The sequence below is a fragment of the Miscanthus floridulus genome, chromosome 13, assembly GCF_019320115.1.
Source record: "Miscanthus floridulus cultivar M001 chromosome 13, ASM1932011v1, whole genome shotgun sequence".
NCBI lineage: Eukaryota > Viridiplantae > Streptophyta > Magnoliopsida > Poales > Poaceae > Miscanthus > Miscanthus floridulus.
In genome coordinates, this window is record NC_089592.1 from 80,872,375 (window position 1) to 80,889,587 (window position 17,213).

General features: G+C 44.8%; 1 pseudogene; it reads left to right on the forward strand.

The window, feature by feature from the left end:
• The window catches only part of LOC136498994 (probable lipoxygenase 8, chloroplastic), a 49,706-nt pseudogene extending 33,185 nt beyond the window's left edge, over positions 1-16,521 (forward strand).
• Positions 16,522-17,213: the final 692 nt, after the last annotated feature.

Here is a 17,213-nt window from a genome sequence, read left to right on the forward strand (position 1 = left end):
AAGAAAAAAAATTCGAGGCCCGAAAAAGCCATTGGAGGGGCGCTACATAATATCGAAATTCAATATCGAGATAGGCGAACCACTTGGTCCACATGCAAGAAAATTCGTGCAACACTGTGGGTGCCTTGTAAGGGACAGACTTCCGATCAGTGCCCGTGAATGGAAGCAAAAGATCAATGAGCCTCATGTTAGTTTTGTCTCTGATCTTGATAAGAATTTAATTTGGGATGATATCCTTCAACATTTCACATTGCAAGCGGATGATTATGATGCTATCAATGATGATGAATTGAAGGAACTAGTTTGAAAGTGGGCTTTGAAGAAGATGGCCACACAATTCCAGACTTGGAAGAAATCCCTATACACGAAATATGTCAAGAAGAACCTAACGCCCAATTTCAATACTAGCGGCCCGCTCGCGAAGTTGAGGCCCTACGGGAATGATTTTGTATAGTACAAGACATCAGAAGAGGGTGAGGAACGGGTGAGAAGAAACCAAGAGAATGCCCGACAGAAGGTATACCACCATGGCATGGGATCAGGTGGCTACGCGACTGCCATTCCCAAGTGGGAGAAAATGGAAGCGGATATTCTTGCCAAGGGTATCGCACCGGAATCACTCAATTGGCCCACACGCGCGAAGAATTGGTTTTTCGCTCATGGGGGAAGATTGGACCTAGAGACCGGGAAGTTGCTTCATGGCACAAAACTCGAAAGAGCAACACAAAGATTGTCTTATGCTCTACAAGCTAAAGCTATTGGTGCGTTCAGGCCTAATAGAGAGAAGGATGAACCGACGTATGCCCTCAGGACCGCTGAACATAGTGGCCGAACGAGAGGTTTAGGACAGAACATTTCTTGGGAGCATGGTTTCCCTGATGACAGAGATACCTACAGAAGCTGACAGAGAAGGAAGGATGAGGATGCAGCGCGGATCAGCAAGTTGGAGGAATTGGTTCGTGAGTCACGGGAGGCGTTGCTTCAAGCACAGGAGCGCGAAAAAGACATGCAAGCTAGAATGCAGGACGAAATCATAAAGCAAGTGCAAATAGCAATAAGTGCCTAGAGGCAGGCATCAGATCCAGGAATGAACATTAATATTAGCCCCCTGATCAGTTGAAAAGCAGCTGCGCTTCCACGGAGTTGCCAAATCAAGATGACGCAATGCTACGTTTCCCCGTGGATGACATCACTGCACCGTTTACATCATGTGAGCTACATATTCCAAAAGAGAATGCCACAATCATGGTGGCTCTCGGTGTTTTTTCTCCTCTAGATCTTACCAAGACACCAAGAATCCATGGGGCAATAATACCACCTGGATATGTTAGCGTCTCAGTGGATAGAGTTAACAAAGGTTTTAGTGACCTACCTCTTGACATTCCAGGAGGTGATGGGGAGAAGACTCTAGGAGAAGCAGAGAAAACATTCATACTATGGAGCAAGCGCTACATCATTATTCCCGGGGTCTCTAGTCCACCGCCGCTTCCTCAACTATCAGACAATAGGTGTGGACAAAAGTGAACGAAACAATTTTTTCACAAACTTTCTATTGACATGCATGATTAATAATAACAATTTCTTATACCTAATTATTCTTTTTTGTAATCACACAACAGGGCCTCCGCCAACCTAAGTTCAATTATTCAATCTCTAGATCATCATAGTGCTCCGGGCAATCAGGTGGCAACGCCGCCACCGCCTCCACCTCCAAGGAGGTCTCCAATGCCTCTAAGGAGGTCTCCAACGCCTCCAACGGCTGCCCCGCCTCCCTTGATGACTAAGAGAAAGCCAGCTCCTAAGAGGTCCGTCCCGCAAACAAAGTCATTGTCCCACCAGCCGGCAAAGAAGAAAGCCTCATCTAATCTAGTTATTCCCCAAAAACTATCTTTCGAGAAAAGTGAAAAGGAATTAAAAGCTGCAGTAAAAAAAGATGTGGACAGTTTCTTAAAAAAAGTAAAAAAGCAACGAGAAGAGAGGAAGAACCCGGAGAAATCATACTTCTACCTACCTCCAGATCTTCTAAGAAAGAAGGTGGACCAGAAAAAGCGGGAATCTCAAAAGACCCGACCAAAATCAGACTACGACCGCTCTCTCACCAAGTCATTTGAGGCGGCGCAGAAAAAGACTAGACCAGGGAAAGGTGTTGCACAACTCGGACAACAATCGCAACAATCAGTCCCCTCTCTTGTCGTTCGTAATGAATATGGTTCAAACTTAGACTTAGACGTCGATTTTGAGGAGCTGGCTCGATTTACGAGGAAACTGGTTTGGACCTTGCCCAAGTGCTCGTTGAAGGACCATCTGCTTCGAAAGTTGATCCTTAGAAGAAATTTGAACGTGGAAAGAGTCTATACAATCCTGAGGCCTTAGGTGAACTGGGTACGCAAATGTACTTGCTAAACAAGTGGTATATGGTGGCGTGTGAACAGGGAGAGGCCTTTGTTATTGTCAGAGTTAGAAACCAACATTACTTCCGTGACGATGACGTTATATATGTCGAGTTTGAAGAATTACACCAACTATGCCACCTAGACTCTCTCGACAAAAGTCTCATTAGCTGCTATTGCCTGTAAGTGTGATTATTTTCTACTATTAAAGTGTGTATATATAAAGCTACATGTATATATATACATTATATATCATCATACTATATTTTTATATATGCAGATATGTGATGACAGAACTCAGAAAGAGAAAGGATAATGATGTTGGTTTCGTTGATCCAAATGTCGTATTCAAACACCCTAATCCCCCACCTCAATGGAAAGCTGAACTCGAGAAAAATCTCATGAGGTTCTTAGTGAACCAACAAAACAAGGACATACTCTTCCCCTACAACTTCAAGTGAGTGTTAAATAATTAATGTCGATCATATGGACATTTGTTCAGTTATTTGCTTACTAGCTAAGCTATCTCCCATATATATACATATATGTTGACTCTAGTTAATGTCGATCATATTTGTGTATAAAAACATATGCAGCAATCACTGGATATTGATGGTCATCGATATGGCCAATAGTCGGTTGAGAATCTTAGACTCGTTAAGAAAAGAGCAAACAGAGTACCAAGACATAATAGATATTATCCAAGGGTAATATGGTCTCTCTAGCAACTATATATACCCTGATATCTTAACTGCAATAATTATTAAAGACCAAATTAATGTTTTATTTTATTGGGCGCAGTGTTTGAAAAAGTTTCATTGAGAATCACCACATGAAACATTGCAAAGCGCCACTGGATGTAATCGCACACAAAGTAAGTACTATCTACATTTATATATATATAATTCAATTAACACCATGCATGCTTTCAATTCACCGGATCTTTTTTCTCGTAAAAGTGGGTTCTGAGGCAAGAACAGGGGAACAACTACTACGGATACCATGTTTGCGAGTTTATCGGGGCGTACACAAAAAGACCTCCTGAAGAGATCCTCAAAGTATGTTATATAAATATATTCACAATTTCTTTTGTTGCTCATATATATAAATAATCAAGTGACCAACATATATATATATATATATTAATACTTTTTCTTTAACTTTTATTGAAGACTCTATGGTTGAAGGAAAAAGTCATACGACGTGACCAACTGAAAGCAATTCAAGAGACCATAGTAGGATTTCGTAATGACCAGGTCCTCAACCCCGCCGGCGAGTTCTACAATGACGTCAATGAAACATGGAAGCCAAACTAGATGGAGTGATTTTGTTATATATATATATATATATATATATATATATATATATATATATATACATATTATATGTACATAAAATAACGTACAATATATGTATATGCATGTAATATATATGTTAGTTTCATACTTTAGTTTGTACAAAATGTTCGAACATTATAAGCGTGTAGAATACGTATATTATTAGCAGCGTAGAATGTGTATTCGAAAACCAAAACGAATCATTAATTGAAAATAGAAACAAAAAAAAAGAAAAAAAAGAAAACATTTAGTCCCGGTTGGTAATACCAACCGGGACTAAAGAGCCGCCCCACGTGGACTGAAGGCGGTTTGGTACTCCCGGTTCCAAAACCGAGACTGAAGGCGGTTGAGAACCGGGAGTACAGCCCGTTTCTCCACTAGTGACCTCATCGTGTCGTCGGTCAAAGATAGATTTGACACACATCGCCGCATGTCGCTATTTTAGTACCCATGAAATTTCATTTTCACTTTGAAAAGTTTTGATGAGAAAAGGGGAATTTGACGAGGAAAAAAAAACAGAACCACGCACTTGCTTGTTGGAAAGTTACCAAGCATTGCGTTAGCAAGTGCGTACTTTGAACGGGTCCATATTCCATACATATATATGCACGCACTTGGACAAAAAACTTGGCGCTGCAACGACCAAAATGGAGCATCCCATTGTCTGGAACCGCACTGCTTTATTTATGCATCCTGCTCTTGCATGATATGCTTCATCACATATGCATATGCATGTCCATCGATGGATATGATCCGATGGATGCGAACGTATAACTGAACACAAATCAATAAAAAAATAAAAATAGTATTGTATCAAACTTTTTTCTCCATCTAGAGAGTGTATGAACTTCCATGTATATCTTTATTGACCTCTAGAGCGTCTAAAGGCATGTTGTATTGAACTTTCTCTCTACCTTAATACAAAGGGAAATTTTGCTCCGAGACACTGCACAAACGTGCAATTTGCTGTTGAACACCGCCAACTCGAAAATTGGCCCAGTACCATTATGAAATTGAGATTCTTTGCTGTAACACACTGCGGCCATTATTTAATTCATTTCTCGTAATTATGGAGAGAGAAGGTGGGAGAAATAACATTTTTGCCCTCGTCTTCAACCTCCGGCTGTTACCGTTCGCACCCTTTCTTCTCCGGCGAGGTCTTCCATGACCGGCAATTTCGTTCTTCGTTTTCCCAGCGTGGCAGCCGCGTTGTTTCTGCGCCTGAGAACAGCAGCCACGCCACCTCGGCCCTCTCCCCCGTACCGTGGCCGCGCAGCCCCGCTGCCCCTTGCCCAGCGCCGCATGCAGAGAGAGTAGAACAATAAACGAGAGAATAATCTAACCTACCGAGCAAGCCCATGGTTTTCTTGAGACAATGTGCACTATGATCCAACTCCTCATCAAGTTCGGGTGTAGTTGCTTCCCCAGACGTGGCTTCGACCTCAGTTGCTTCCGGTTCCTCACGCTGGGTCTCGCCGGCCGGCAAGAAGTACCACACGGGGCTCAAGACGCCTCCGGTCGTCGCCGCTGGCCACCGGACGGAGGCTCCGGTTGCCAAGCTGTAGACCACAGCCTCGTAGTCTCCCCCACACGGGCCGTCCCAGTAGTAAACGCTGTTGGCGCTCACACCCTCGGCGCACACCACCGCTGCTTCGTTCATGCCGACGAACAGCGCGTTACCTCTCAGATCTTTCGCCTCGACCACGCTCCAGCACGGGGCTGCTCGGCCAGTTCCCGGGATCGAACACGACGCTAGCACGGCCCATGCCGACTCGTCCATGGGCCAAGCGTCCTCGAACACGAGCAACGACGGCCCCCGCCCTACCGCGGCCGCGAACCGCGGCTCGGCGAGGATGCGGCCCACGCCGGCGAGGTACTCCGGCCCGCCGCTCTCCCACAGGTACTGCATCGGCAGGCCGCCCGCACGCACCACGTTGGGCGTCTCGAACCACTTGATGCACACGAAGTGACCGCCAGAGCCGCCCCTTCATGGATCGGAGACGAGTGACGCCTCCCTGTGGCCTAGCATCGTCGCCGTGGGCTCCTACCGCCGGTCGGTGAGCCCAGCCGCCCCTATCCCCCATCCATGGCCAGAGCGTGCCCCGCCCCCTGTGCAAGTGGCCATCCATGACCGCCCATCTAAAGGTGGAAGACGACCACAGTGAACAGCTATAGGTTGAAGAAGGGCAAAAATGTCATTTTTCTCACCACCTCTCTCTGCGAATACAAGAAATGAATTAAATAATGGTCGTAGTGTGTTACAGCAAAGAATCTCAATTTCATAATGGTACTGGGCCAATTTTCGAGTTGGCGGTGTTCAACAGCAAATTGCACGTTTGTGCAGTGTCTCTGAGCAAAATTCCCCTAATACAAAAGACGCGTAAACCTTTTGTGTGATCGAGAAAAAAAAGATAGTATCATAGAGCAGTGACATAAAGGGTCTCTGAATCAACACATATAAGGCGGCCAAAGCTCGTACGTTGCAGGATGTGGCAGATCAGATTGTAATGCCATTCGGATCGTCTAGGTAGGGATCTAGCCGGGGTGCATGACAGATCAAAGACCTAGAACTAGTTCTAGTACTACCAGAGAAAAACAGAGAGGGGTAGTTTAGGTCTTACGACCTGACACCGCGGAAGGAGTAGATCCAGAGGCCTCCATCGGGTTCGCTGGTGTAGACTGCGCACGGGCAGCGACGGTCGGGGAAGACGGCTCGGAGATGCGGTGCCAGTAGTGAAGATGACGACGGCGCAGTGCTGTGGCGGAGGTACTTCCCATCACTGGCTGCGCCCCTCACTTAGATCGGGTTTAGGGTTTTGTTGGTGGGGAGGTCGGCTCAGGTCAACCTCATGATTAGAGCCGCCGGCCCCCACCTCTTTTTATAGCGCAGGGTGACAGGGGCCCTCCAGCCATGGTGGGCTGGGCGCCCCCGATCAGGGCGCGAATCAAAGGGCCCAACTGGACCATTAGGTCCAGTTAGATAGAGATCAATCTAACAATCTCCTCCTTGATCTCTTTCCATTTTTCACTTTCATTTACTTTTGTTCATTCCATTACGGATTAGCGCATAGAGCATGTCTCATCATCACGGTCCATTGCCGATAGATTTAACAGCTACAACACATAATTCTATTCTGAAATAGATACTTATCTTTGGGCCTTCTTTTGTCCAGGAATTATAGGCTTTTCCTTAAACCCATGTCGGCTACATGTTCTCTGAACATGTTGAGTGGTAAGCCTTTTGTAAGCGGATCTGCGAGCATCTTTACTGTACTTATATGCTCGAGACTTATAGTCTAATCCCGGACTTTATCTTTCACAACATAATACTTTATGTCAATGTGTTTGGAAGCACCACTTGACTTATTGTTGTGAGCATACTGTACTCCAGGATTATTATCGCAGTATAACTTTAGTGGTCTATAGATGTCGTCAACCACCTTTAAACCGGGTATGAACTTCTTTAGCCAGTTCACCTGCCCCGTTGCCTCATAACACGCTACAAACTCGACATACATTGTGGACGATGTAGTGACGGTTTGCTTTGAGCTTTTCCATGAAATAGCCCCCCCTGCGAGAGTGAATACATATCCAGACGTGAATTTTCTATTATCTCCTGCATAATCAGAATCTGAATATCCCACTATATGGAGTGAATCAGATCTTCTATACGTCATCATGAGGCCTTTCGTTCCTTGCAAATAACGCAAGACTTTCTTTACCAATTTCTAGTGTTCTATTCCAGGATTGCTCTGGAATCTACCAAGTAACCCGGTAGCAAATGCCAAGTCAGGGCGCGTGCACACTTGAGCATATTGCAAGCTTGCGACAGCTGAAGCATATGGAACCACTTTCATTTGATCGATCTCATATTGGTTCCTGGGTATTGAAAATCCCCATATCTGTCGCCCTTGACTATAGGAGTAGGTGAGGGACTACATTTGTGCATACTGAATTTCTTTAAGACTTTTTCTATGTATGCTTTTTGTGACAGTCCTAATACCTCTTTTCTTCTATCTCGGTGAATCTCGATCCCTAGAACGAACGAAGCTTCACCAAGATCTTTCATATCAAATTTTGAGGACAAAAACTTCTTTGTCTCCAGTAGTAGACTGACATCACTACTAGCAAGTAAGATATCATCCACATACAGGACAAGGAAGATAAACTTCACATTCTTAAACTTTGCGTAGACACAATTGTCCTCAACATTATCTTTAAACCCAAAATTCTTTATTATCTGATCAAACTTCAAGTACCACTATCTTGAAGCTTGTTTTAATCCATAAATGGATTTCTTTAGGTGGCATCCCATTCGTTCTTTTCTTTCTATGACAAAACCTTTCGGTTGTGCCATGTAAACATTTTCCTCTAAGTCTTCGTTGAGAAATGCCGTCTTTATATCCATCTGATGTAATTCTAAATCGTAATGTGCCACTAATGCCATTATGATTCTGAAGGAATCCTTACATGAGACTGGAGAAAATGTCTCATTGTAATCAATCCCTTCTCTTTGTGTAAAGCCTTTTGCCACAAGTCGGGCTTTATATCTCTCTATATTCCCTTGAGAGTCAAGTTTTGTTTTGTAGACCCATTTACAGCCTACTGTTTTGGCTCATTTAGGAATTATCTCCAAATCCCAAACTTTATTTTCATTCATTGATTTCATTTCATCTTCCATGGCCTCAAGCCACTTTGATGAATGATCATTTTTCATGGCTTCTTCAAATGAGGTGGGATCATCCTCTATTTGAAATTCCTCAATGTTGTATACTTCATAATCAACAGGAATAGCTGATTTTCTAACTCTTTGAGACCTTCTAGGGGCCTCCTCATTTGGCACATTTTCTGTTTGAGGCTGTTGTTGCTCCCCCTCATATGTGGCAATAGGTTCTATAGGATCCTAAAGAACAGGTTCCTCCTCATCATTCATTATTGCCACAGGCGGGATAACAACAGGTGCTGTCACCACAGTATCTTGTACTGTCGGTGTAGCAACAGCAGGTAGTGAGAAAATGGCTCATGAATTATCGGAGTGGGTGCATACACCCGCTTCTCTTCAAGGTCAATTTCTTGAGCTACCATGCTCCCCCTCATCATTTCATCCTCTAGGAAGACAGCGTGTCTTATTTCTATAAACTTTGTATGTCTATCTGGACAGTAGAAACGAAAACCTTTTGGCTTTTCTGGGTAGCCAATGAAATGACAACTCACTATTTTGGGATCTAGCTTCCCAATGTTTGGGTTAAAAACTTTAGCCTCAGCAGGGCTCCCCCCCACACACAAGTGGTTTAGTGAGGGTACTCTTCCTGTCCACAACTCATACGGTGTTTTGGGCACCGACTTACTTGGTACTCTATTAAGAATATGAATGGCGGTTTTTAACGCCTCCATCCATAGATTCATCGGTAAAGTGGAGTAACTTATCATACTGCACACCATATCTATTAGGGTACGATTGCGCCTTTCAGCTACTCCATTCTGCTGAAGTTCGCCCAATGTGGAATACTGGGCTACTATGCCATTCTCCTGTAAGAACCTTGCAAAAGGTCTAAGAACTTGGCCATATGGGGCATGCCGACCGTAGTACTCCCCACCACGGTCAGACCTAACTATCTTTATCTTTAAATTGTGTTGGTTTTCAACTTCTGCCTTAAATATCTTAAATTTATCCAATGCTTCTGTTCTTTCTTTGATTGGATAAATATAACCATAACGGGAGTAATCATATATGAATGTTATGAATGAATCATAACCATCCACACTCTTTATAGGAAACGGACCACAGATGTCTGTGTGAATGATCTGTAGAATTCCTGCGCTTCGTTTGGCATCTTTCTTAATTTTCTTTACATACTTTCCTTTTATGCAATCTCTGCATTGTTCTAAGTCTGAGAGCTCTAATGGAGGAAGAATATCATTCTTAACCAGTCTTTCTATTCTCCCCCTCAAAATATGGCCTAAATGACAGTGCCATAATTTCGACAATGCATCGTGAGCTCTCTTTTGTTTTCTGTTTACATCCGTAGACGAGGATACATTCACATTGTCGCATGCAACGTTCCCATTATCGCATACAACATTCACATCATCACATAGTGATAACAAATAAAGCTCATTCTGTAAGATAGCAATACCAACACATGCATCATTAAATGTTATCTTACATTTGCCATTTCCAAAATGGCAATCATAACCATCGTTGTCCAAATATGACACAATAATCAAATTTCTCTGTAGGGAGGGAACATGAAGAACATCTCTCAGTATAAGTTTGAAACCATTAGCAAGCTCTAGAGCAACATCGCCAATGGCTGCAACATCTGCTTGGACTCCATTTGCGACTTTAACGTGTCTTTCGCTTCTTTGAGTAGTCCTCGTCGAACGGAATTCCTGTAAAGAATTAGCAACATGAACAGTTGCACCTAAGTCAATCCACCAAGTAGATTTTGAATACTGTATATATAGGGATTCATTTATGAACGTAATAATGTTCTCACCTTTCTTTGCCATTATTATCTTTAGGTAATCGGGACAATCTTTCTTGTAATGTCCCATTTTCTTACAGTGGAGACATTGATCTTTCTCAACTGTGAACTTATTTTGCTGAGGCTGATGCAGCATGGGACCCTTGCCCTTTGACTTTGAGGAGAAGTTAGTATTCTTTTTCTTATTATCTTTTAGATAATTAATAGTGCCACCATTGGCAGCTTTCATTCTCTCCTCCTCTTGCACACACATGGCCATGAGCCTCTCCATGTCCCATTTCTCGGGCTGAATGTTATAGTTGACAACGAAAGTGTCAAACTCTTTTGGCAAGGAAGCAAAAACCAGATGGATAAGAAACTCATCCTTGAGAGCCAGATACATTGGTTTGAGCTTGGATGCCAAATGGCTCATCCTTAGTATATGCTCCCTTATGCCACCATTACCTGAGTATCTCTCTGTCACTGGCTGCTTTATCAGCTGGGTAGCATATGTCTTTGAAGAGCCAGTGAACTGACTCTTTATTCTTTCGAGATACTCAGTGACAGTGTCACACTCTGGGATTGAGCTCACAATAGCAGGCTCAATCGTGTTCTTTATCACTGTCAAATACTTCTTGTTGGCAGTGACCCATTTCCTATGCTCAAGGTCATAGGACATTCTTTGGGATGCAAAATCCCTCTCTCTGGTTGCCCAGGCGGCATCAGCCTTGTTTGTCTCCCTTACCAGTGCCACAGGCTCTGTGGGACACGGTGTGGTGACTACCCAGTCCACCTCAGTGAGGATGAAAGTCAGGTCGATCTTTTTCTTCTACTCAATATAGTTATCACCTTTTAGAGTGGGTATCTCTTTGATACAACTCATCAAGTTGTATCCGCCTGAAAACACAATTCAAATGTTGTGAGAACATAAATAATAACAATAATAATTGCATGTCTTATTTCCAACGTTGGTTAAAATTAAAACATACAATTGTTCTCTACACTAATTCTACATCACCGTTGGGCAGAAATAGAATTAATGCAAGACAAAACATTATAATATTGCCATTAATCAATGTTGGTCAGAATAATAACAATATTATAATCAATTAAAACATACCCTTTTTTCAAAATAAATTCTCCCGTTGGTTCGAATTTAATAATGAAAATTACATCTTTAAATACGCAGCGGAAAATCATTCAATTTGATGAATTTTACCCATAGGGAAAATTTCTTTTTCTATTTTCTTTTGAGCCATTTCCATTTTTCAATTTTCTGGAAAAAGAAAAATCGAAAACAGGCTCATACTTTACTGTTTCGGCCCAAAACCGGCTCGGCCCATTTCTTCTCGCGCGCTCAGGCCGCACCCAGGCCGCAACCTGGGCCTAGGCCAGCAAAGTCCCGCGCGTCCGCGCGCCCACCTGGGCCGCGACACTGGCCCATTCGATCTCGGCAATCCATTTTGATCCGACGCCCGAGCGCGCATCTCGCTGAGAATAAAAGCGTGACGCCGCGCGTGCCGGGGAAAAACCCTAAGTCATTTTCATTCTTCCTGGCCCTCTCTCTCTCTCTTCGCCTCACTCCTCTCTCTTCACCCTCAGTACCGCAGCACCGAGCGATGAGCTTCGACGGCGAGAGCGAGCAGCGAGCCCCGGCGCCGTCGCCGGCCCCCTCGCCGGCGTGCGCGCTCCCCAGCGGGTGAGCGCGCCGCTGTCGAGCGGCCTGGCCGCGGCGCCCCTGTGGCCTGTTCCCGTGAGCAGTTCACCCCCGGCCGGCCCTTTCTTTTCCCTGTGCGCCGGCGTGCACAACGGCGAGGTGAGCCACCCCTTTCCCCTCTTCCCCTTTCGGTTTCTTTGGTTCTTGTGCTCGGATTTCATCCGATTTCCTGATTAGGGTTAGGGATGGTCACTGTTTTTCTTTTTCCCGAATCGATTTCGGGTTTTAGGGTTCGGTTTTGTCATGAAAACGAGCCCTCAATCTTTCTTTAACCCAGTTAGGGTTATGGTTCATCCGAACCCACTGCTTTTCTCAGATCCGAAAGGATCGGAGTTTTGGTTCAACCGAACGTCGGCCGAAAACCCTCTTCTTCTTAGATCCGCACTGGATCTAATCATCTTTTCCCTTTTCTAAACGGTTCACCCGTTCTAGATCAAAACCCTAGAAACCAAGCTCTGGTACCATTGTAATGCCATTCGGATCGTCTAGGTAGGGATCTAGCCGGGGTGCATGATAGATCAAAGACCTAGAACTAGTTCTAGTACTACCAGAGAAAAACAGAGAGGGGTAGTTTAGGTCTTACGACCTGACACCGCGGAAGGAGTAGATCTAGAGGCCTCCATTGGGTTCGCTGGTGTAGACTGCGCACGGACAGCGACGGTCGGGGAAGACGGCTCGGAGATGCGGTGCCGACGGTGAAGATGACGACGGCACAGTGCTGTGGCAGAGGTACTTCCCGTCACTGGCTGCGCCCCTCACTTAGATCGGGTTTAGGGTTTTGTTGGTGGGGAGGTCGGCTCAGGTCAACCTCGTGATTAGAGCCGCCGGCTCCCATATCTTTTTATAGCGCAGGGTGACATAGGCCCTCCAGCCATAGTGGGCTGGGCGCCCCGATCAGGACACGAATCAAAGGGCCCAACTAGACTGTTAGGTCCAGTTAGATTGAGATCAATCTAACACAGATACCACACATGCATATAACTCGTGTAGCACACGTTTGCAGCGTTGCTTTCGGTCGAACAGTACGAGAGTTGAACAGGGCGTTCAAACTTTTTGGTGCCTACTGCACAATAAAGTCGCCCTAGCTACGTGTATAGCGACGTAGAAGTACTAGCTAGTGCATTTCAGTCCTTTTGCTGGGGAAGAGCGGCGGGGGAGGTCCCTGACCCACCATGAATTTGATTTTTATATGTCTAAATATATACTAAATTTTATATAAAAAAGATCAAATCGATTTATAATTTGTAACAGAGGGAGTATATGATGATCATGAGTCGTTCAAGTAGAAAGTTTTTTCTTTTTTGTATCACAAAATAAATAGGTAGACACTGACGTTTGCAAACAACCCATCTCTCTCTCAGAGAGAGTGAGAGATAGACACCTGGAAATAAGGACTAGCTAGCTAGCAGGATGAACGACATTGCCTATAGAAACTCAGCCAGAGCTTTACTTTTAGGATGTGTCCTGTTGATTTGTAGCAACTGTTTTCGCCCAAATTAAGCACATCACCTCTCTGGATCAACCGAGTCGCACAGCAAGAGCTAGCTACTAGAGCTGGAACGAATTAATGCCGCCGCGATCGTTTGCATATTCGATCGCGCGCGTCATACTGACGTGGGAACTTTAATTAATTTCACGTGTCCCTTTTCTTTTTTTGGCGGGAGAGAAATACATACGCGTCTCTCTCTCTCTCTCTGGGACTGGGTCGTCCTGGTAGCTCTCGCTCTCGGAGCTATAGCTCTAGCTGCTTCTCCAATTCACCGTCGTTTTGCCTTTTGCCTTTGGTACGTAGCTACCATTGTCCATTGTTGGGAGACGTCGTCACTACACCACACGTATATAAGTACTATACGTCTGATCACGATCCTAGCGCCAGGCCGCCAGCACGCGAATTCGAACGAAGCTCTTCACGTCGTCGATATCTAAGCTACGGTCTTAAATACGACGTGCGTGTGATACGTCGTATACCGTGTAGTACGTGTTAAGACACCACGTACGTCCGGCTACATTTTAGTTGCTACTCGATGATCAAGTTGAGCTACTTTACTAACTGTTTTCAATTTGAGATGCTGCCGTGCAGTGTGTAAAACTACATTGTGATTTATTATGTACTAATATATATATGCTATAGCTGGGTTTGTGCACGTGCTATATCGATCTGTGGGCGCAAGGAAGTGATGTGGCGTGCATGCCTCGCTCGCTGTCAACCGAATCCTGCATTTATAAATAGCGTTCATAAAATCGCCGGCTAGCTAGTGTGTGTGGTTGCAAAATATCAAAACAAATTAAATACCTATTATTAGCTTTTTCCGTGTTCATCATCCACGCCAAAGTAAGCCACGTGTTCCTGCATGCTATATACGTACAATACTAGCAGCTGTAAACTAAACTAATATATCATCTATCGTGAAACAATAAGCTAGCAGTAATATTAATTGTTGCTTAATTTCTCTTGAAAATGATGGAATAAGCAGAGACGGGGCAGGAGAAACCCAGGCTCCGGAGCTACGCCCACAAGGTGGCGGACAACGACGCCGACGTGGTGACCTACGAGGCCGACTTCGACGTGCCGCCGGGATGTTCCTCGAAGACGTCAACCTCTACTCCTCCTCGGCGGTGGCCGGCTCCGACTCCGACAGCGACGACGGTGCCCGCGCCGCGCCGCTCCTGGCCATCCGGTGCAAGTCGTGGGTGGAGCCCAAGTCCGCGGACGCCAACGGGAACGGGAAGCGCGTCTTCTTCGCTAACAAGGTACAGTGATCGGTCGTCCGGGGTTAATTACCAAATAAACTGTGTACTTCACTCGTACTCCAACGATTTAAATCACGTGAGCTTGACAAGTAGGTTTAGGCTATTCAGCCATGTGACCATGTCAAACCATCTAGCTCGTTCAAACTATAGAGACCGTCATCTGCATCACAAGTCAAGCTTCTAAATAGTGCATGGTCTCTAGATCTCTTGTGTTATTTCTTTATCGATAAAATTGGCACACGGTGTCCATTCGTCAAGAAAAGACCTCTAGTTTTAGGGTGGAGTATAAGCTAGCTAGTATTAATTAATCCAGGATTGAGGGGGTTCGATGTCAATTCGCATTTATTAGTACAGCGATCTAAATTCTAAAATGATGACTAGTCACTAGTCAGTCTATTCGGCAGGGTTTGATAACTAGTAGTATGTAATTTAAGTATTCCATCATCAAGTTACAAAAACATACTACTATATCATTTTTAGCAAGTTTTGGGAAAAAATCATTAATTTTTTTTTATCAAATCTTAATAAAAAAATATAAACGTCAATAACCTTGAAATCATTTTGTTTTTAAACATATACTTATACTTCCACGTCTCAAAAAGAGTATTGCTATAAGTTCGTGTTTGATCAAACTTTATTAAGTTTCACTAGGTTTGTAAAAATTATTATCAGTAAAATTATATCTCTAAAAAATATTTAAAATATATTTTATAATTTATGTAATAATACTAATTATATACTATAAATATTAATATTTATTTTTTGGAAACAAATATTAATATTTGTTTTGAGAAACCTTTAATATTTTCTTATGGACGGAGGGAGTACTGTATATTGGAAAAGTACGGACACAATGGATGGGCCTACTAGCTTCTTTTTTAGAGGAGGATGGGCCAACTAGCTGAAAACTTATCAACCGCTGATGGTCCAAAACAACAGCAACGATATAGTATATGGGCCGAGCCATGGACCACGGCCCAACGACATCGATGATTTTGCATTATTATATCAGCACCGAAAATTATTTCCTCCACTGAACTGAAAATTTCTTGGCGTGCAGCCTTACCTGCCGGGGCAGACGCCGCCGGGGCTCCGGAGCTACCGGAAGAAGGACCTGGAGCAGAAGCGCGGCGACGGTCGCGGCGAGAGGAAGCCCACGGACCGCATCTACGACTACGACACGTACAACGACCTGGGCGACCCCGACAGCGACGCCGGCAAGAAGGCGCGCCCCGTCCTCGGCGGCAGCGCGCAGTTCCCCTACCCGCGGCGGTGCCGCACGGGCCGGCCGATGTCGAACACGGACCCCGAGACGGAGACCAGGACGCGCCGGGGTGGCCGGCGCTGGACTCGCCGGCGAGCCTGGGACACGCGCTGACCACCATCATCTGGGTCGCGTCGGCGCACCACGCCGCCGTCAACTTCGGGCAGTACGACTTCGGCGGCTACTTCCCCAACCGGCCGTCCATCGCGCGCACCAACATACCGGTGGAGGAGCCCGTCGACGCCGCGGCGCTCGCGGCGTTCCTGGACAACCCGGACCAGGCGCTCCGCGAGTGCTTCCCGTCGCAGGTGCAGGCGACGCTGGTGATGGCCGTGCTGGACTTGCTGTCCACGCACTCCCCCGACGAGGAGTACCTCGGCGGGCTGGAGACCGCGCCGTGGAACGACGACGCCACGGTGCGGGCGGCGTACGGGGAGTTCAACGCGCGGCTCAAGGAGATCGAGGGCATCATCGACGGGAGGAACAAGGACCGGAGGCTCAAGAAGGCGCCGGCATTGTGCCGTACCAGCTCATGAAGCCCTTCTCTCAGCCCGGTGTCACAGGGATGGGCATCCCTAACAGCACGTCCATCTGATAATCCTTGACTCCTCATTATTTTACCTCGGTACGGTGTCTAGTGGAATTAATTCTTCGTCACTGTAATTGCAATTGTAATACCAGGGATGCAAGCTTTACTTCGGTGCCGTGTATGTATTTGTTTATTTATTTATTATCCTCTTTGTTTTTACATTTCTACTAAGTACAAACAATCTTATGTCTTATGAACCCCTTAAAACTATCACAATATCTGATCATCGAGTCTGGATTCTAGCAGATGATGAACTCACTATGGATCTATCTTATGACACAGTAGAATTCGGTCGCAACGTTGCCCACATATTCAACGCCTCCCCCATTTTGGATGCCTGACTAACACATTTTGAACAATAATTGGTAAACCATTGGTATTGGAAAAAAAATTATTCAAACATCATTGTCAATAACAACCTTGTGAACATTGATACTGTAAAAGTTCTATGGATAAAGCTTAAACCTTCATTGCCAGAGATGGAGCAGGAGATGCCCATACTCGGTTGTCTACCTTTTGTGTAATATCGAAAATTGAATCTGTGTAATATCGAAACTTTGAATCCGTATAGTCCAGTTTGTAACCTTGTAGACCTCCTAGGATGCTCCCAAGAAGTGCACGGTTTTTGTGGTCAAACTTTTCTACCTCAATTACAATATTGCACAAAAAAATTGCATATTTGAGAAAGATTTTCATAA